At 36.6% G+C, this 22,036-nt stretch overlaps 1 long non-coding RNA gene and 1 pseudogene across 1 annotated transcript; both read right to left on the reverse strand.

The window, feature by feature from the left end:
- Positions 1 to 12,779: 12,779 nt before the first annotated feature.
- LOC136355721 (uncharacterized) lies at positions 12,780 to 15,632 on the reverse strand. The gene is made up of 3 exons (XR_010740032.1): positions 15,571 to 15,632; positions 15,360 to 15,477; positions 12,780 to 13,359 (listed from the first exon to the last, which is right to left on the reverse strand). It is a non-coding gene; the product is annotated as an uncharacterized lncRNA (long non-coding RNA).
- Positions 15,633 to 19,226: 3,594 nt separating this feature from the next.
- Positions 19,227 to 20,465, reverse strand: LOC4326807 (uncharacterized; annotated as a pseudogene).
- Positions 20,466 to 22,036: the final 1,571 nt, after the last annotated feature.

The following is a 22,036-nucleotide window of genomic DNA, read 5'->3' on the forward strand; positions in this document are numbered from 1 at the left end:
TTTCATTTTTATATTCCTAGATGTCCCGTCAAACGTTACCATTATACTCCTTTACGGCCCGTCCACTACCTCTTTTTTTTATTGTCATTGGGATTTTAAAAATTGAACATTATTATCGTTTGGGTTTATTTTTATTTGCTAGAAGTCCCGCCAAACCGTCAGCGACTTTGCTACTGTACTCCTCTACGGCTCGCTCGCTGCCTCCATTCTTTATTGTCATTGTGATTATCATTGTTTTTTTTTACTTTTTAGAAGTTCCGAGCCTTTAAAAATTAGACCTTGTAGTTTTAGAGTTTATTGTCTTGTTCGGTTTTATTTTTTATAATATTTAGAAATCCCGTCAAACGCTGCCACTATACTTCTCTATGACCTGTCTGCCGCATACTCTTTATTGTCATTGGGATTGTAAAAATCAAATATAACTATCGTTGGAATTCTTTTTTACTTTATAGAAGACCCGCCAACCATCGACGGCTCTCCCATTATACTCCTATATGATCCGCCCGCTGCCTCTCATTTTTATCGTAATTGAGATTTTAAAAATCAAATATGATTATCATTGGGGTTTATTTTTTTACTTTCTAGAAGTCCCGCCAACCGCCTTGACCGATTGCTTCACGACCTACCCGTCATCCTTACTTTTAACCGTCATTAGGATTTTCTATTTGGTGTTTTATTAATAGTTTTTAGATGTCCCATCAATCGCCGCCACTCTACTCCCTTATAGGCCTGTTACTTAATTTATCTCGTCATATGTTTTAGATGGTCTTTTCTTTTAATAGTCTTTATTTTTTTTATCACCAATTTTAGTTATTCATAAATTGTATTCCTAGTTGAAAGCTTATTTTTCTTTATCTAATTTTAGAATTTATTTTATTTTTCGTATTGTGCTCTTTTGATATTTTTATTTTTTATTTTCAATTTCAATTATTTCAAAATTATATTACTACTTTAACTCTCTTTTTAATTTGCCTAATTTTGAATTTTATTTTTTTTATTCTGAATTTTAGTTGATCTACTGTTGGGTTCTTATATGTACTCTTATTTTAATATTGCTTTATATTTAATTCCGAATTTCAGGTAACTTTAAATTGTATTCCTACTTTAACTCTTCGTTTCTTTTATTTCTCTAATTTCAATTCGTTTATTTTTTATTCTGAATTTTATTTTCGTATTGGATTCTGGTATGGACTCTTCTTTCAATATTTCTTATTTTTAATTCTGAATTCCAGTTATTTTTAAATTATTTTCCTACTTGGACACTTCTTCTTTTTTTTTGCTAATTTTTGGATTTTATTTTATTTTTATTCCGAATTTTGATTAATCTCGTATTCGGTTCCTATATGGACCTTCCTCCAATATTGCCTATTTTTAATTCTGAATTTCAGTTATTTTTAGATTGTACTTCTACTTGAACTCTTCTTTTCTTCTTTCCTCATTTATTCACTTGCCACATCATTTTCCATCCTAGATGGCAGCTTATTTAATACTATGTACATCATCCTAGTCATTGGGTTGGGAATGGCCTTAGTAGTACTCCCTCCATTCCAAAATATAAGGCATAACCACCCCTAACCCAAAGACCAGCAAAATAAGGAGAGAACTACGGATCGGACGTCCGATCAGGAGAAAAAAATCGGACGCCCATCCCAGCCATCGGATCGAGGGATTAAATCCCAACCATTGATAGCGTGTCGTCACTGTTAGATGCAAACTTCTCCCGCGCAGCTATATGCATGCATGCAACTTTTCCTGCATACAGAATTGCATGTGTGACAGGGATAGTTAATGTTTTGTAACTTTAAACTATTTTTTCTCTTAAATTATTAATCCAAATCATGATCCAATTGCACCATTAAATTCGTTGCAATTAAATCTTTAAAACAAGACCACACATGGATATATTCCGACGAAAATTTTTTTAGCTTATTATTGAATTATTTTTAAATGTTGCACGATGTTACACCAAGTATATCGGAATTGTTTCACTAAGTAGATCGAAAATGTTTTAGTCGTTTAAATCGGGCATTGTTTCACCTTATATAAAAACAATGTTTCAGTAAATAGCGAAAGAATGTTTCAGTTCACTGCAACATTAGATCTATACATAGTGAAACATTGTAAGTACACTAGGTGAAACATTTTATGTGGAACAACAAATAAAACGAATTCTCTTAATAGAGTATTTTCAAAATATGTGGGTGATTTGTTGCAACGTTGTGCGTGGTAGGGACACGTGGCAGGAGCGGCGCAGTGGTGGGGACACATGCACGGGCGCGGGCGCACGCGGGAAGCGCGGCACATGGAGGGATCGCCCGATTGTTTGGCGCCGGATCGGGCGCTCAGGTTCAAGAATTTTCAGATATTTTATCAAATATCGGACGACCGCCCATCCTTGGCGTCTGGCACATCCGTCAGGATGCGCATCGTATGTCGTTTGCATGTTGGCTTGTGGCGCATGCATGGCGTATGTCACATGCATGTATTTCTCTACTTTCTCTCCCTTTTCCTTTTTCTAAAATATGTGTTCAATATATAATTCTATTACACCATTTTATTCATCATAATTAGATCTTTATAACAAGATCTCACATGGATATATTTTGATAAAAAATATTTATTAAAAAAATCAAACTTATGTTGCACCGTCTAAAAAAAGTTTCATCACTTGTGCAGATGCATCAACCCAATTCATAAAATGTTCCAAAGATGCAACATATAAAAAGTATTGACTGCAACAGTAATTATCACTACATGAAACATTATGTCCCAACTAGTGAAACATTGAAAAGAAATCGTATGATACAATACATTTGCAAATATTTGATTTTGTTAAAATATTTTTGTATTTAGCTTGCATCGAATTGTAATTGTTGAAACATAAAAAAAATGTTTGCTGAAACATATAAAAAATAATGTGCAACATTGCTAATGCATTAGTGAAACATTAATAAATACTTGTTGGAACATACATTAACAATGTGTGCAACATTTAAAAAGTAAAAAAAAAGTCATCATAATATAGTCATGTGATATCTTATTATAAAGATTTAATTATAACAAATCCAACGATATAATTAGTTTGAAATTCAGATAAATAGTTTGAGAGAAAAAAAATTTTTAAGTTTAAAATATGCTTGCATGCACGCTCAGACTTGCTATGCACCTGCTGCTCGTTTGGACTGAGGCGTCCGATTTTTTTCTTTCGTGTCGGACAGCTGATGGTAAGCATTTGCCACAAAATAATTATTATCATCTTGTAGTTTGAATCATCCTAATAAATACAATGCATGCATCCAATATAATTAGGGAACATGAGAGTGGAGGATTTAAAAAAGTAATAATTTAATGGAGAAGGGGTTATAGTTAATTGACTACATGCATGCATGCCTTATATTATAGAACATAAAAAAAAGTGGTTGTGTCTTATATTATGAAATGGAGGGAGTACTATTTTGTAGGCATCAGAAGCGCTCGCTGCTTACTCCAGTAATTGCCACGTGTGCTATAGCCATGGTAAAAAGTTAATAGATACAACAAGTAGTTGCAATATAGTCTATTATTTATTTATTCTATATTCTCTCACATTCTACATCATATCTTCATTTTGTATGGTGTAGAAAGCATGCATCGGGTCCCACATTTTTAGAGAGTGTGTGACGCTAGCGACTAATTAGTCGCCGAGTGATCCTCTCTCATCAGCTTTTTGGCTAGGCTGTGTTTAGTTTCTGAAATTGGGAGAAATTTGAGGAAAGTTGGTAGTTTGGAAAAAAAGTTAAGAGTTTATGTGAGTAAAAAAGTTTTGAATACATGTGATGTGATGTGATGGAAAGTTGAGAGTTTGGAGAAAGTTTAGTGCGAACTCAGTCTTTATGTGAGATTAACTCAGTCTTTGAATTTGTTATCACCGGCTCTTCAGCCCCTATTATACTTGTTCTAGCACACACGCTACAAAGGTCCATACGACATGAACCACTCTCACACAGACTTGTGCACATCAAAGCCAGAGAAATTTGGAAAAAAAAAGCTATATAGGTCCATCGTTTGATCGTTTTATTCAACACGTATGTATATGTACTTCAAATAAATGAGGCACACCGTTATTCCTAGAGATAGAACCAGTTTGTGTGGGAATCAGCACCTATAACCAAGCCACATGTTTTTTTTTAAGAAATATACCAAGGGTGTGTTTAGTTTTTTGGGTATAAATTTTTTGAAGTATACGAACGCACATTTGAAGTATTAAACGTAGACTAATAACAAAATAAATTACAGATTCCGCCTGTAAACTGCGAGATGAATTTATTAAGCCTAGTTAATCATTAACAAATATTTACTATAGCATCACATTGTCAAATCATGGCATAATTAGGCTCAAAAGATTCGTCTCGCAATTTACATGCAAACTGTGTGATTGGTTTTTTTTTCACATTTAATGTTCCATACATGTGTCCAAACATTTGATATGATTTTTTTGGCCAAAATATTTTAGTATCTAAACAAGGCCCAAGCCAAATGTTTAACAGCACGACACATACAACAGTATGTGCAGTGCACAAAAGTGAAGTTCACAAGACTGAGGAAAGAGGGATGTACTCTCCGGCCTCACCAGGATCGGAACATCGTGGCATTATCAACAGCTCAATCCCCAATAGACAATCCTTTCTGAGAACAGAGGGCATACCAATCCATTCTGGACACGAATTATCATAAAGTATTTACCTACTAGTGAAAAACAAAAAGTGAGAACAGAGGGAATACAAACCCCTGTCAATTAGACTTAGCATATGGCGTAGAGAAAAATAAAGACCGTTTAAGTTTTACGGTACATATTTGCAACAGTGATCAACTCAAAAGCTTAAAAGTTTGTTACGTTCTGTCTCCGTCCCAAAATAAGCGTAATCATGAGTTTTCGTGTCCAACTTATTTAAATTTTTTTCTGATTAGTATTTTAATTATTATTTTTTTGACTGGAAGTATTTTAATTATTATTAGATTATAAAATATGAATAGTATTTTATGCGAGACTTATGTTTTTTTTTATTTTTTTTAAAAAAATTTAAATAAGACAGACAATTAAAGTTGGAGATAGGAACTCATTGCTGTGCTTATTTTGGGACATAGGGAGTATCTCTTATATCCATTAAATTTCCTAAAAACACTCTCAAACCGTCACACACGCTTCCTAAAAATACTCTTAAACTGTCATGTGGCAATAAGAAAATCTAATCATATATTTTTATTTAAATCGATTAAGAAAATCTAATCATATATTTTTATTTAAATCGATTAAGAAAATCTAATCATATATTTTTATTTAAATCGATTAAGAAAATCTAATCATATATTTTTATTTAAATCGATTAAGAAAATCTAATCATATATTTTTATTTAAATCGATTAAGAAAATCTAATCATATATTTTTATTTAAATCGATTAATCAATTAGTATGAACCATCATATTAGTCTTTAAGAAAAAAAATCCCTTCAACCTCCACCTCCCTCCTGTGCGTATCTATCCCGTAGCTAGGTATGATAAGTCCGTACGTACATACCGCTGCCTCCCCTACGTGCACACATCTAACATCTCCCTCAAGGCTCCAGCTCTCTCGCTCTCCCCTTTTTATTTTAACTAGTAAATATATATTATTATTGATCATATACTGATTATTAAAAAATTATCACAGGCACCGGTAAAAATAAAATTATTGCATTGGTCAATCATGAAAAAAATCTAAATTGTTATTTTATTACATAGCAACGGAATAAAAAAAATATAAATTATTTGTCATGATCGATCATGGAATCGTTAAGTAGGTCATCCCGAACATGATTGATTCCACGTTTATTCAGGAAATCATGGATCACCATATTGTTTAGTACGTCATCCCGAACATCTGGATGCACATATATATCTAGGTCTCTAAAGCTAGCAGTTTAATTTATTTACTGCGGGCTGATTGGTGCTTAGCTTCCCCTCTAATTGTTTGACACTTGTCTCTAAATCATTGGTGAGAAAAAAAAATCCTAAGAGTACAGCCAATGAATGCCATACGATGCACTAAGTTCACCAAAAAATATCATTTTTTTCATGGTGTATTTACTGTTGGGAGGGCTCAGGTGATTTCAAGAAGAAACATATATGAGTACATTATAACTTGCAGGTTGCAGGTGATAGAGTTCATTGGCAGTACGGCCCATAGAAAAGGAAAAAGGAAGAAAAATATATGGTCTGGTCTAAATTATCAATAATGTGGGTTAGAAATATATGGGCTCTAATGATAGATTTGTGATTTATATTATATCCAAGATATTTTTGTTTGCAAGTGTTTAAAAAATTCATGTATTACAGAATTCAATTTAGTAGACAGTTCAATTATGGTTTTACACAAACAAAGAAGCCTTAAACAATTTGGATAAAAATAGTGGAATTCGAAGGATTTTCATAACAATACAATTTACTTTGGGTTTAATTAAAAACCAGGGGATCATTTTGCAAATTGCATAGTGCTAAATTTTAAAAGTAGAATTATATTCAATATACAACACTTAAATCTTATTTTCGTAAATATAGTTTTATTTTCTAAGCAATATATATTTCAATATGATTGGATTTCATATACAACAGCTAGCTTTTGTTTCTATAACTACAATTGTACTTTTGTATCTACGATGTTTTAATCTATAAACCCATCATGATCTAATAGTCCAAATCTTTTTTATTTCTTAGTGACTAATGTGGAAATTTCTATCATCCAGAGTAAACATGATAACTTTTTTCGAGCTATCTAAGTAATACAATAATACATTATAAAACAAATTAACATGTTCCAATTGAAACATTCCCTATTTTTAAATGTGCCCTACAAAATATATACGAACGATGAACTGAGCGTGTCAATTTGCTAGTACTAATATAAAAGTACTGGTTGTTTCTTTCCACATCCACCTAAGAAAGTGTAACCAGAAGATTCCTAACCATTGGATCCTCTAATCTAACAATGTACATTGCAAGTTGGATTAACACTGCGATTAACACTGATTAACGCTTCTCTAATCCTTCTCTTAAAAAAAACCGTCACCCACGCGTCCACCCAGACTGCCCGCTAGGGATGAAAACGGTACGGAAACGGACGGAAACCACCTTATCGTTTTCGTTTTCATAATTTTTTCGGAATTGGAATCGGAATCGGAAACCCCAGATACAAAAACGGAATTAAATATTATCGAAACCGAAAACAGAGCGAAAATGAACCAGCACGGATACGATAACGAAAATTTATCGGAATTAAAAAAAACCCTCAAACCGAGCTTTAAACTTCGATGGACAAAAACTCCAATCAGACTTCGGGGGACGAGGCAACGTGAGATCTGGATGCGTTGCTCCGCCGCCCGGCTCAGGAATCTTCGATGTCTCTCTCAGTCCCTCACTCTCTACTCTCTAAGTCTCTAAGTTAGGGGAGATATTATGGACTATGGGAGGTATTATGCTGAATTGGGTTGGGATAGGGAGGTATTAATGTATTATGGACTATTGTACTGTATGGGCCTGAAACTTCGGAAATTTCAAAAAAGTTTCCGGCCGATTCCGAGTTCCAATGGAAACTGTTCTTATTATATTCGATTCCGTATCTGACAAAATATTTCTGAATTCATTTCCGTTTCCGAAAAATTCCGACCGGCTTATTCTGTTTCCGAAAACATGCCCGGAATCTAGAAATATTCCGTACCGTTTTCATCCCAACCGCCCGTGCCTCTCCGCTGCCGGCACTCGTCCTCCACCCCATCCGCCCATCCAGCCCGTGCCACCCTTACTGCCGGCATGCTTAGCTGAGGCCGGGAAGGAGCATCATCGCCCATTCCCGCCGCCGGTGCCTGCTCTCCAGACCGCCCGAGCCTCTTTGCCACCTCCGGCGCCTGCCCTTACCTCCACCCTGCGCCCACCCTCCAACCAGCCTGTGCCTCCAACCAGCCGTGCTGAGGTGAGGCCGGGAAGGAGCATCCAACGCAGTTGTTCGCCACCCATCCTGGCATCCGACGTAGTGGGAAGGTGGGAGGGGGGGGGTGATGATCGTGGCTGACATTGGGTGACTGGCTACGACATCGATGCCACCATTACTACGTGCTAACAACAACGATCTGGTTAGTTTCATTTGGGTGCAATAATTTGCAGAAAAATACTCAATGTGTTTACTAAAAACTTAGGTTGGTTGGAGCATTCTAGCTTATTATTTTCCTTTATTTGAGGCTTCTTGCTGTCTGCTGCACAGTATTTTTGTTTCTTATTTTCTCTGCTTCTTTAGTTTTCTTCCACATTTACATATCCACGGTGGAATTCTTGGGTTGGACAATACCACACTTTGCTACCATCTGCCTTTGTGGGGCTAGAGAGAGGAGGGTCAGCATTCTAACGGATGAGGAGGATGCAGACCACTGCCGACATGGCGAAGGGGCTCGACTTCCTCCATTACGCTCACACGCTGGCCATCTACTAACTTCAAGCCATCTAACATCCTCCTCGACTTGGTGAGAGCCAGCCTATCACTTCACTCAACTACAATACAATTTTTAGTCATTGACCAACATACTCAAAGTACTGTCACCTATATGTAAGGGTGTAAGTGGGTCAGCCGCGAACCCACTTATAGGTCAAAATAAGCGGGTTCACGGCTTATTTTAGCCTATAAGTGGGTTTCACGGGTTAGCCACTTACACCCCTACCTATATGTAATGTATTAGTTACGTCCATGGTCTACAAGCTGTGCCTCCATGATCATATCGAATGGGTTGTCAGTACCATCAAGATGCACATATTTATTCAAACATTTGAATACCGCAATTGCTGAAATCAATTAGATTTTTTATGATTTATATGCTAATTAAGATCAAATTGAATATAGCAACTCTGCCAAAATTCATAGTCTGCTTTCAATAAAAAAAATTCATAGCCTGCTTCACCTAGCCAATGTCAATCTGTAAATGCCTTCACCTAGGCAATATTATGGGCCTAAGGCCTTTCACTTCTTGAATATAGATTCATGTCAAAAACAAACTTCAAGGAGGAGTTGTCTTTGCAGTAGGTATCCTTTTCACTTCTGATATTTTTTATCACTCACAAAATATGTTTGTTTCATGCGTGTTCAGTCCATGATCAATGCTAATTTCTGTTATTTACAACATTATGTCTTGCTATGCTTTTCAATTTTCTCCGCTCAACCTCCTTACCTTTAAATCAACGTACCTCCGAACTGATTATTTCATATCGAAGAGGATGGTTGTTAATGATAGAACAATTATCTCCACACCTTCTATTTATTTTATTTTTATTCTCACATTGTCATTCAAATGATATTATGTTCGATTTATGTATGTCAACATGATTCCTCACTGACATGTCAGTTAGGTATCAATAAAGGATTGTTTATAATAGTTATTCTGATTTTATTATTTCACCCTAAAATTATGTACTGCTCAATCAATTGGCAGAACCAAGTGAATCAGATACATCTATGTATTCTAGCCCCTGGAACAACATTAACAAATAGAAAAGAGTTGTTGGGTGCACTTTGCAAATATATCATGTCAATCGATTATTGGCTGAATCTTTAGAGTACATAAGTTTTCCACTCATATTTATATGCATAGGAGATATCTATTACATATTATCTCGCTTTAGCTAATTAGTTATTTGATTTTTATAGGAAAGAATGGATTTAGAGCATGAAGCCATATCCAATTTCTTGAAGTCTCATAAATCTTCAGGATATTCTAGATGTAAATAAGTCGATGGACAAAAACTGCTTCAACATGGCTGTTTTGATTCTTACATGCAACCCACTTCTGTTGTTTCTAGATAATACAATCCACTACATGGATCAGCAATTCCGGGTAAGTTCATTGAACTACATTGTAATATATATCATGCCTCACTAAGCATAAATATTCCACATAACAATCCATATATATATATGTGATATCCATCGTGACCCACGGCGTCTTGCAAAACTTGATGTCAAACGGTTGTTAAAAATGTTTCAATGCTGGACTGGCATAGAGTACAACATTTCAAACTGCAGCAAAGTAGCTATGTTGCATTTGTCTTCTGGAGAATCTTTGTCTTCTTGAACCATACATTATGTTTGCTTTGCATGAATTCTTTTTGCGGATTCTATTGCCACATTCTTTGATCAGTCATTTCACATTATTCGTTCTAGACATGAAGGTTAGAACTATCTTTATATTGGAACCGTTTGCACAGACTTGATATTCACAAGATAAATAATATAGCCATCAATGTTATGCGCTCTATGGAAGAAGCCAATCCAACATGAAATGATGACATTTATCTACGGAATCGAAAAATACCAAGAGTTATTCCAAAAACGAAAAACTGGTAGTTGCTTACAACCTAAACACAATAATTAGTTTGCTTTTCCCTAGATAAATGTAACATTTTATTTTCCGGTGTAGGGAAGTGACGAGCTTATGTGTCCTCAACTTTATGTGCTCATGGGAGGGTGCAAAATTAACATCTATTTGCACTGTTAGTACCAGTATTTAATTACTACTACTACTTAGGCTGTGTTCGTTTCAGCCCACTCCCAACCCCGGCCTCTCCCTCGTTTTCCGCGCGCACGCTTTTCATGCGTTTTTTTTTGCAAAAAGTTTCTATACGAAAGTGGCTTTAAAAATTCAAATTAATTCATTTTTGAAAAAAATAACTAATATTTAATTAATCACGCGCTAATGGACCACTCTGTTTTTTTGCAGGGAGATGGGTTCCCAACCCCAGTAACCGAACACAGCCTTAGTTATCAAAGTTAATGAATTTTGAAAATGATCAAAATTAATGTGTAAAGGATGAAAATAAACTGCGGACTGGGGTTCTCATAGACATATTAAACTGTAGTGAAAATGAAGCCAAAGACAACATTTCTATAGGCATACAAGAATTTGTTGCACGCATCGAGGATTAGATAGCTTCAAAAGATCAAAGATATTTTATTCGCGTGGCTATGGAATTCTTAATGGCAACTTTCTTAAGTGTTGCATTATCATCATAATCATGGATCATTCTTTGACTATAGCAATTCAATATTTTGGCTGCTGATGAATTCATTATTGACTGAAGATGTGATCAGGTTTTTTTTTATTGAAACTTGAAAATAATACTTCTGTTAGCAACATATTGTTTGCACAACTTAAATTATAATTTTGTCTATCATTTACTTAAGTTTGGGTGTATTTATTGGTTTGTGGAAATTTAATGCATTTCTAACATTATCCGTCGGAACACTCTTGTTGTTCCTCCAATGATACCTTCAGAAAAAATAGAACTTATACTCCATTTGATATATTATGCTAACATGCATGGATGCCATGTGTACACACAGCTATGTAATTAATGAAATAATAAAAATAACTATTTCTATTGTTTCCTTTCTCCATTAATATTAAATTTATCTCTTTACTGTCCGATTGCTACAATATTTTTATAGGTATTACCAAATAACGGATAAACATAGATAATATATTTTGGAAAAGCAACTTTGTTTTATTTGATAGTACAGCAGCAGTACCAAGTCAAAGCATACACAACAAGCATTCTTGATTTGGTTTGTGTACTTTGCAAACAACGTTGAAAGGCTAACTTAATAAAACTTTATTCTAAAGTAAAAACACAGTAGATCTAATCATGGTTTAGGCAACTTGCATCTCTCGACGACATTATCTTCATAGATCTTCATTTCTACCTCGAAATTAACTGGCTAAAGGAGCTCCCTCATCATCACTTGTGGTCGATCATATCCATCGTGTATATACTCAAAGAGAACTTTAACAACTCTCTCTAAATTGATTGGTTGATGGAGCTCTCTCTTGGTTACTTGCTGCGGTGGTGTATCCACTTTGTCATCGACTGATTCATTAGATGCCATGAGTATTATATCACTATAGAGTCTCGTGGGCTTATACTAGGAAGGAGGATCGTGTGCTAGGGGAGGGATGAGGAGATGGAGGATTGTGTGGGAGTAAGAAGATGATTTGAGGATATATTTATCGACATATGGGTATAAGGAGTCAACGACTTTTGATGATACACTTGCATATAGGAGGAGATAATCATTGCATATAGGAGGAGATAATCATGACAAAACTAGGTGGGACTCACATGTAAAGAGACACGCTCCAATAGATACACAGTACTTCTGCGCATGCCACTATGCAACGGAATTAAATGAGCTGTCACTCATTCTCACCCGTACCACAAATTTATCACATTATATCAATACTGGAATTTAATATTGAAATTTATAAACATTATCGAGATTTGATTATGGATAAACATAGAAAATATATTTCCGGACATCACATACCATATCATTCACAAATATATATTCAAATTGTTTTCATCTTGCTTGTCAGTGAGAGATTACAGTGTGGCTAACTGCTATGACCTGTTAGCAATTGTTGTTCATGGAGTTGAAAAATGGGCATGGTAGCCTTAGAAGAAATGAAAAAATATCTATAAATTCATTTTTCCACTATGTGACCAATAGTTTTACACTCGTGTTAAAAAGTCACATGTTTGATATTAAAAAATTTCAAATAAAATTACCCCGCATGTCAAGTCAATTTTGTTAAAAAAAATACAAATTTGGCATACAATACTATTTTTTTAATATTAGAATTTATAAACAATATTTATTTAAGATTGGATAATGGATACACATCTCTACTAATATAAAATTCAGTTTTTTTAATGTCACATGAAAAGAAATAGGTCAAATCAGAAAAATCTCTATTTTTGGAGAGTTCCATTTTCATGGTAACATGCGTGCGGAGATGAATGGAAGGAAAAATTCCAATCTCCCGTGATAATATGCATGCGGAATAATCTAACTTATATGGTTGGTAGTGTGCATGCATGCGGAGGTCAATGGAGGGAATTAGTCCCCAACTAATTTATCTTTTCGCCTTTTGCGCTCCAACTAGCACCATTGGCTATAAATAACCGATGTTGGATGAAGCCTCCAAGCACAATACCGTACATCCTCCTACTATCGTCGACCTCCAAAATTGTTCTGCATTTGTCAGCTGGTAAGGCACTATGATCCTCCCTTTTGCTATTTCCATTTTCATCCTTAGTTCACATTCTTGCATATATCATTGTGTTCATACAAATATTTGTAGAAACCAATCAGTTTCACGTTTCAGCAAGTTCAAGATGTCGGCTGCCACTGGGAGTGATGCGAAAAGTCAGGTAGCGGGAGAGGGTAGCGGTATCACCAGTAACAAAGTCAGTAAATAGGTAAATGAACCAACAGTGAACATGGACTCCATAGATGATGTAGAACCTCCTACATATCCAATCACAACGAGGGAGCACCATTAGTACATGAAACAACAGAGACCTTCCAGAATCCTTTTCCACTATATACATGATACCTACCATCATGTTGAGAGTGACATGGAAAAATACAAGTGCAAGTAGGAACATATAAGTTATACCAACATAACACCAACCTTAAATTTATTAAAAAATCAACATAACGCCACCCTTTTAAATTGATTAAAAAATAGTGAAATATATGGTCTCCGCAAGTACAAATAAAGCAGTATTTGTTTTCTTAAGCCTTATATGTACAAATAAAGAAATCTTTGATGTGGACTGGATTATTATTATGATACAATTCTAATTTAGCATGTGCAAATGGTTTGGCAAAAAATGTATCTTCCAATTTGTTATTTCTAAACATTGATTATCTTCTTTCGTAATCAGGCATTCTCAGGACAAATTCAAGCATATAGTTACCTCATGACATTGCCCCATGGGATAATCATAGGTATGGGCGTGCTGATGGCAAAAAATAATTTATTATTACATTGCTTATGCTTTCATTTTTTGCAGATTTTACTGGGTCATAGCTAATGCGGGGCCAAGGGACATCAGTCCATCTTGGCCTATGGGCATGAGAGATGTAACATTGTTAGATATCTGGTAGTAAAGATGTTCAATATTCTTTATCCATATGTTTTAATAATTTCATACTTAAACCACCAATATTACTGCACTTTGCAGCCATGATATTGGATTTCTTTTGATGCTTGGTGATAAAGGAGATTATTACCGAGATATGCTAATGAGAGCAAAAATAGAAAGGTCAATCGTTTTTGCAAGATCTGTAGAGGTTAACCATATGACAAGTATGTACATGTTAATACACATGTGTATTAATTATATATTTATTCTAAAATATGCTTGAAAATCATCTAAAATACCTAACTTTCAGAATGTCTGTTCAGTACGACCAATAGAACCATTAGCGTTGCATTATGTTCAGTACGACCAATGTATCTTAATTGGCCATAACGCAACGCTAATGGTTGTATTAGTCGTACTGACCAGACTTTTTGAAAATCAAGTATAGATATTTTTTCAAGCATTTTTTTTGAATAAATATATAATCAAGATACATGTGTATAGATATGTACGTACTCGTCTGATGGTTAACCTATACAGATCTTGCAACAACAATTGACCTATCTATTTCTGCTCTCATTAGCATATCTCAGTAATAATCTCCTTTATCACCAAGCATCAAAAGAAATCCAATATCATGGCTGCAAAGTGCAGCAAGATTGGTGGTTCAAGTATGAAATTATTAAAATATATGGGTGAAGAGTATTGATCTTTAGTACTAGATATCTAATAGTGCTACATCTCTCACGCCCATAGGCCAAGCCAGACTGAAGTCCCTTGGTCCCACATTAGCAATGACCCTAGTAAAAGTTGGAAAAAATGGAAGCATAAACAATGTAATAATAAATTAACTTTTACCATCAGCATGTCCATACCAATAATTGTCCTATGGGGAAATGTCATGAGGTAACTATATGCTTGAATTTGTCCTGAGATTGCCTGATTATGGAAGAACATAATCAATGTTTAGAAAGAACAAATTGGTAGATACATTTTTTTGTCAAACCATTTACACATGCTAAATTAAAACTGAATCATAATAATAATCCAGCCAACATCAAAGATTTATTTATTGGTACGTATAAGACTTAAGAAAATAAAGACTGCTTTATTGGTATCTGTGGAGACCATATATCTCACTATTATTTAATAAATTGGAAGGGTGGTGTTATGTTAGTATAACTTATATATTCTTACTTGCACTTGTATTTTTCCTTGTCACTCTCAACACAATGGTAGGTATCATGTATATAGTCGAAAAAGGATTCAAACAAGTCTTTGTTCTTTCATGTATTGATGGTGCTCCCTCTCTGTGTTTGGATATGTAGAAGGTTCTACGTCATATATGGAGTCCATGTTCACGGTTGGTTCATTTACCTGTTCACCGACTTTGTTAGTGGTGGTAATGTTGCCCTCTCCCGCCACCTGACTTTTTGCATCACTCCCGGTGGCAGCCGACATCTTGAACTTGCTGGAACGTGAAACTGACTGGTTTCTACAAATATTTGTATGAACACAATGGTACATGCAAGAATTTGAACTAAGGATGAAAATGGAAATAGCAAAGGAGAGGATCGTAGCGCCTTACCAGCTGACAAAGGCAGGACAAATTTGGAGGTCGATGATAGTAGGAGGATTTCTGATATTGTGCTTGGAGGCTTCACCCAACACTAGTTATTTATAGCCAGTGGTGCTCGTTGGAGCGCAAAAGGCGAAAAGATAAATTAGTTGGGGACTAATTCCCTCCATTGATCTCTGCATGCATGCACGCTATCAACCATACAACTTAGAATTATTCCGCATGCATATTGTCACGGGAGATTGGAATTATTCCTTTCATCCATCTCCGGATGCATGTTGCCATGCGAATGGAACTTTCTAAAAATAGAGATTTTTCTGATTGGACCTATTCCTTTTCATGTGACATTAAAAAAGTTTGATTTTTATATTAGAAGATATGTGCATCCATTAGCCAATCTTAATAAAGATTGTTTATAAATTCCAATATTAAAAAAAGGAAACAGTGTTGTATGCCAAATTTGTATATCTTTTTTTTCTAAAAAAAGAATTGACTTGATATGCAGGTAATTTTATTTGAAATTTTTTAATATAAAACTTGTGACTTTTTAACACGTTTGTAAAACTATTGGTCACGTAGTGCAAAAACGAATTTATATATCTTTTTTCATTTCTTCTGAGGTTACCATAGCCATTTTTCAACTCCATGAACAACCATTGCTAACATGTCATAGGAGTTTGCCACTGCAATTACATTTTTTTCATTTATTCTATTGGGGTGCTCGTCATGTAGTGGGAGAGTTCATCAAATTGGGATAGCCACTGCAACTTAAACTGTCATATAGGCACCGGTGGATTGGAAAGTAACGGCCAAGATTTTCCTTGGAACTTTTTTGACAAATACTGTAGCTGGATGTTTCCTGTAGCGCGAACACTGTAGCAAAAACTTTTTAGAACCGATGTGGCACAGATTTTAACCGTTGGTCGTATCAAGGTGAAAAATGATTCCGACTGCTTAAGTTGGAGTCCCTACTATAGCTGCAGTCGATCCTTATTCGAGTTCATCACGGTTTCGAGAGACAAACAAATTAGTTATTACAAAGTTAACAAATTGATTAATAGCTCAACTGGTTAAGTTTTTTTTTAAGGAACCAACTCACCAGGTTCAAGTTTTAGATTTGACACGAGTACTCATATTTATGGCAATTATTTTTTTTAGGTGATGTATCCGTCGATAGTGATACACCTATAATTACTTCGTCAATCTCAAGATATACCGGTGTAGTCTTTCGGAGGTGCACACATGAGAATGATGTGTGGATGTGTGCATTTATAGGGTGAGTATGCGCGCGTTGTGAGTATTTGTGTTTGTACTATGTTAAAAAAATAGTTTAACAAGTTGATTTAATAATGTTTTTTAAGAAAATACTGCCGAACAAAGTTTTAGGAGAAGGCACATCATTTAGTAGCATGTTAAATGCTGTGACTATAATAATTCCTAATTAAAGTGAACGCGCCTGGAGGTTGCAATCAACCAAGTTCCGACGGCAATATCTGTATGTACGTCTAAGCTATAGCCTTGACTATTAACAGAACTGCTGGTCATGTCAAAGAATTAGTTAATAATAATGGAAAGCTGAGAGATACGAAACATAATTTGCCGGGTCCATGCATCGATTATTCATTCTCCCTCGAAGAAAAGAGGCCCAATCTAAAGCCAGGACTACCTTTCAGTGTGCATGTGAGACCAATTAGCACGGGAAAAATCGTATCAGTATCGTACGTAAAAATTGCATGGGATGCTCGCATGCCACTTGCGATATGTAGATTAGGCAAGTTCGCTCGAAAAAGGAAAGGGACAAAAAAAACCAGGAAGTATAAAGGTTGTGTTTTTTTCTACACTTTTCCATTTTTTACTCTCTCGTTTTTTACGTGCACGGTTTCCAAATTAGTAAACAATGTATATTTTAAAAACTTTTCTATTGAAAACTTATTGTAAAAAAACATATTAATCTTTTTTCAAGTTTTTCTAATACTTAATTAATCATATGCTAATAAACTACCTAAGAAGATAAGTACCACTTGTTGAAACTAAGCAACCTAAGACTACCACATAACAACACATACTTCCTCCGTTTCACAATGTAAGTCATTCTAATATTTCTCATATTTATATTAATGTTAATGAATCTAAATAGATATATATATGTCTAGATGCATTAACATCAATATAAATATGTAAATGCTAGAATGACTTGCATTGTGAAACGGAGAGAGTACATGACTATACATATATAAGAACAGATACATGGCACCTATGTACTAGTTCACCTAAAATTACACACATAACATATTTCCCATTCACTCAAGCCCCATGGAAGGCTAAAATTAAAAACCAACACTTATAAGATATGTGCTAGTTTATTAAAAAAAAGCTCACTACATATGTCATATATGTGCTACTTTAAGGAAGCTGTAGAAAAAACTGGCTGCGGAGCTGATCAATGGGAATTGAGCCGATGGGCAATGGGCATCAGGATTTTAAGGATGCACGTCTCTCTGCTCTCTCTTGCTCTCTTTCTTCGGATGCATGCGCCTCCTTGCCGCCAACAGCCGTTTTGCCTTTTCCTCTCTAACCCCCACTCCAACGTCCCTACCACTGCTGCGCCTCCTCCTCTTCCTCTTTCAATTCTCCTTCTCCACCACCGCTAGATCTGGCCGTCATGAACTCGGGGGCTGGTTAGATCTAGCCAATATGCACCGCTCGACAATGGTATCTACCTCCCCTAGGGACCACTAGATTTGGCTGCCTGCGGCTATGCGGGGTACTGGATCTAGCCCCCGGGAGCTTGGGGATAACTGGATCAAGCCGATGCAACAAGTTTGACCGCAGCATCTCCCTCCCCTCATCATCACCCAGCGCGTCAGTGTACTATGCATGAGGATTTGGCCGATGAAGCTCTTGGTGGCACAGGACCCGGGAAGCCAGGTTCACTACTATTACCTATCGCCTTACGTAGTCGCATCCTCAGTTTCTCTGCTATGTACTTATACAATTGACCATACCTTTATTTTTAACGTACACTTAGTTAGGAAAGGCCAACAATAAATACTATCCTCATCCTAAATGACTTACTACTAGTAAATTTCTCTTATGCCTCCTTTGAAATATAATGTATGATAGGAAACACATTGAAATAGAAAAAACACGGAAATTGAAGTTACGTGTTACTCTAATTCTACAAGAATGAAAAGCGTAAGAAAACAGAAAATGGTCCATTTGATAGCATCATAGGGAAAAAAAACAAAGCAAATGGATGTTTTCAAGAGATTGGATCTCTTTCTTATTTTGATACGAAGTTGAACTATATATGGTAATCCTCCAATTCAAATGAGGCTTAAGCTTGCCAAGGTGTTCAAATCCTAACCTTACTCAAGTTTAGTAAGCTTTTATGGCAAATGATGACAACCTTAGTACTCCATACATGAAGCTATAGGCCCATAATCAATTGGTGTAAAATAATTTGAATATTTAATTAGTTAAGAATAATTTTGTACAGATTGTTTACTTATATTTTGGGCAAAGCTAGAAAGGACGAAGACAAAACTGAGGATAAGAAACCCCCTAAAATCAATTCCAAAACCAAATCTAAAATTCAAAAATTTTCAATTGCAGACAACGATACTGATCTGTGCTGCTATCAACTGATTCTAGTTCGTGCTCTCTTGAGAAAAAAAAACTTTATTTTAGGAGGGACGCATGTGACACTGGTAGTCTATAAATAGCAGAACCCTCCCAATATGTAGCATTGGATTAATAACAAAAGTAAACTAAACATACTATCAACTCAACAATGATTGAGCGATATACCATTGAATTATTGATAGCACAGTTCACACGACTATTTACGCGGTGCTATACTTCTTATAATATACTAGCGGTAGATAGCACAAGTACGTAGATGTCATGTCAGGCATTACCGGCAACAAGCACAGAGAGAAGTTTGTTGATCACAACGCGCGGAAGAGGGCGGCGACCGGCGCAGCGAACACCCACGCGACGGGCCGCGCGCAGAACACGGCGGCGGCCACGACGGCGCCAGCGGAGCGCAGTATCAGGAAGGAAGTAGAGCCGCGGGAGCGATTCGAACGCTCCCCGCGAGATCACCATGCCGGCGGCGCCGGGGGCCTTCATGGTGACGAGGACGACGCAGCACCGCCCGCAGCGGGGGAGCACCCAGGCGAGCACCACGCCGGCACCCCTGGCGGCGTAGCAGACGGCGTAGACGAGCGCCTGCCCGGTCCTCACGGCGGCGGGGAGCAGGAACGCCCCGCAGGAGATGGCGGCGCCGGCGAGCGGCGGCCCGATTAGCGCGGCGGCGGAGCACAGGAACGTGCAGGAGAGCCAGAGAAGCGCTACGACGCACACGACGGCGACGATGGCGAGCACGTACGGGAGCGCCGCGGCGGCCGCGTCGCGCAGCCACCGCCAGAACGCCTCGAACGGCAGGACGAGCAGGTGCGCGGCGCTCGCGATTCCGGCGACGGCCGCCTGCAGCCAGCGCGACAGCGTCTCGAGCGGCAGGACGAGCACGCGCGCGGCGCCCCCGAGACCAGCGACGACGCCGGCGAAGAACCACTGGATGGCATGCCCCATGGCCCGGAACGGGAGGACGAACAGGTGGACGAGGCTCGCGAAGAGGTCGGCGACGAGCTGCAACAGGCCATCGAGGCCAAGGCTCATGCCGGCGGCGACGCCCTGAGCAGAGGCGCCATGGAGGAGCTTCCTGGCTGCTGAGTCGGCAAGGACAGCCATGGATAGCGCGCCAAGGTATCAGCTACCTTCTTCCTCCGTGTCGAGATTGACAACTGACAAGTACGAGTACTGTGAGTCGGTGACTGTGTGAGATGAGGTCTTTGCAACTTTGGGGGTGTTCATGGGGGTAAAGTTTTGACCTGTCACATTGAATATTATATAGGGTATCGTATAGGATGTTCGAGCACTAATAAAAAAAACCTAATTATAGAATTTGTTAGTAAACCACGAGACGAATTTATTAAGTCTAATTAATCCGTCATTAGCAAATGTTTACTGTAGCACCACATTGTCAAATCATGGAGCAATTAGGCTTAAAAGATTTGTCTCGCAAATTAGTCGCAATCTGTACAATTAATTATTTTTTAGCCTATATTGAATACTTCATGCAGGTTTTTAAACGTTCGATATGATAGGGTGAAAAATTTTAGGGTGAGATCTAAACAGGATCTTTGCCTCAAAATTTTCACAGTAGCGAGCAGCCGAGAAATCAGCTAGTGCCTCAAAAGCAAGATGAAAAGGCCTTAGAAAACATATAAGTGATCATATATCTATTCACAAAAATATAGAAGGTTAGATTCGTTACCCACATGGAGAAAAAAAACAAATTCAATTGTAAATACAACAGCACTTTTTATTGTCTTGTTTGTCTCCGTGTATAAAGTCATTTTGACCTTAGAAATTTACCAAAGGACATGTCACACAATGACTTATCTTGTTTTTTGAATTTTCGCAAGTATTTAAACCACTAGGAAGAAAACCCACTCACACGCAGAAGCATTATTTTTAATTTTGTTTAAAATACTAGAGATACTACAAAATATCGCATCTTCCCATTAATTGGAAAATTGTATGATAACAAGTTGAAGCACAAAATGAATTTGCTTTGTATCTAGACAAATTAACTTCATGTGCTTTACACAAAATTACATCTTCCGTAGATCCTCCAATGCTAGAAATATTAAGATAGTGTAGATCAATAAGATAAGAGTGATAATAGATCAGTGATCCAAATGTTTAAAATAATTGGGATGGTTTGGTAAAAATAATATAGATGAGATGATGTCCATGGTTTCAAGAGAGAAGAAGGACATTTCATAGCATATATGAATAATCTAAGGGCTTAAAACGATTAAGGTAATGTGATCTCACGAGAGGATAAATTAGCATTAACCATACATAGGGTATGTTCAAAAGTGAAGAGCGGGTTGGCTTCTTCCTCGGTTCTCATTAGCGTTTCTTGCAAAAAAGAATTTATAGAAGTTGCTTTAAAAATTAAATAAATGCAAATTTTATTTTTTTAATAATTTAGGGCATGTTTAGATTGTAGCTAAAATAAACCTTACCAAATTTTGGCAGGATTTCCTATGTATTTGCTAATTTTGGAAACAAACTAAACGTAGACATTTTTTGACAACCTTACCAAAAAATGGTATTATTGAAAATGACATCAAAGTGAACAGACCCTTATAGGTGGTGTTTGGGAAGAGACTAAAGTTTAGTCCCTCCTTCCCAAACACCCCCCATACTCAATCTATCTATACCTTCTATATAATTAGTACCCACTACTTTTAAATCTTAACATGTAACGACTAGAGATGAAATTGGTACATATTTTTCGTCAGTTCGGACCTTGTTTTTAAAACAAATAGGTTCGTTAGATAGTTCCAAATATTTTCGGATATAGAAACAAATTCTGAGTATTTTCTCAGAATAGAAC

This window comes from Oryza sativa, chromosome 1 (assembly GCF_034140825.1).
Source record: "Oryza sativa Japonica Group chromosome 1, ASM3414082v1".
Lineage (NCBI taxonomy): Eukaryota > Viridiplantae > Streptophyta > Magnoliopsida > Poales > Poaceae > Oryza > Oryza sativa.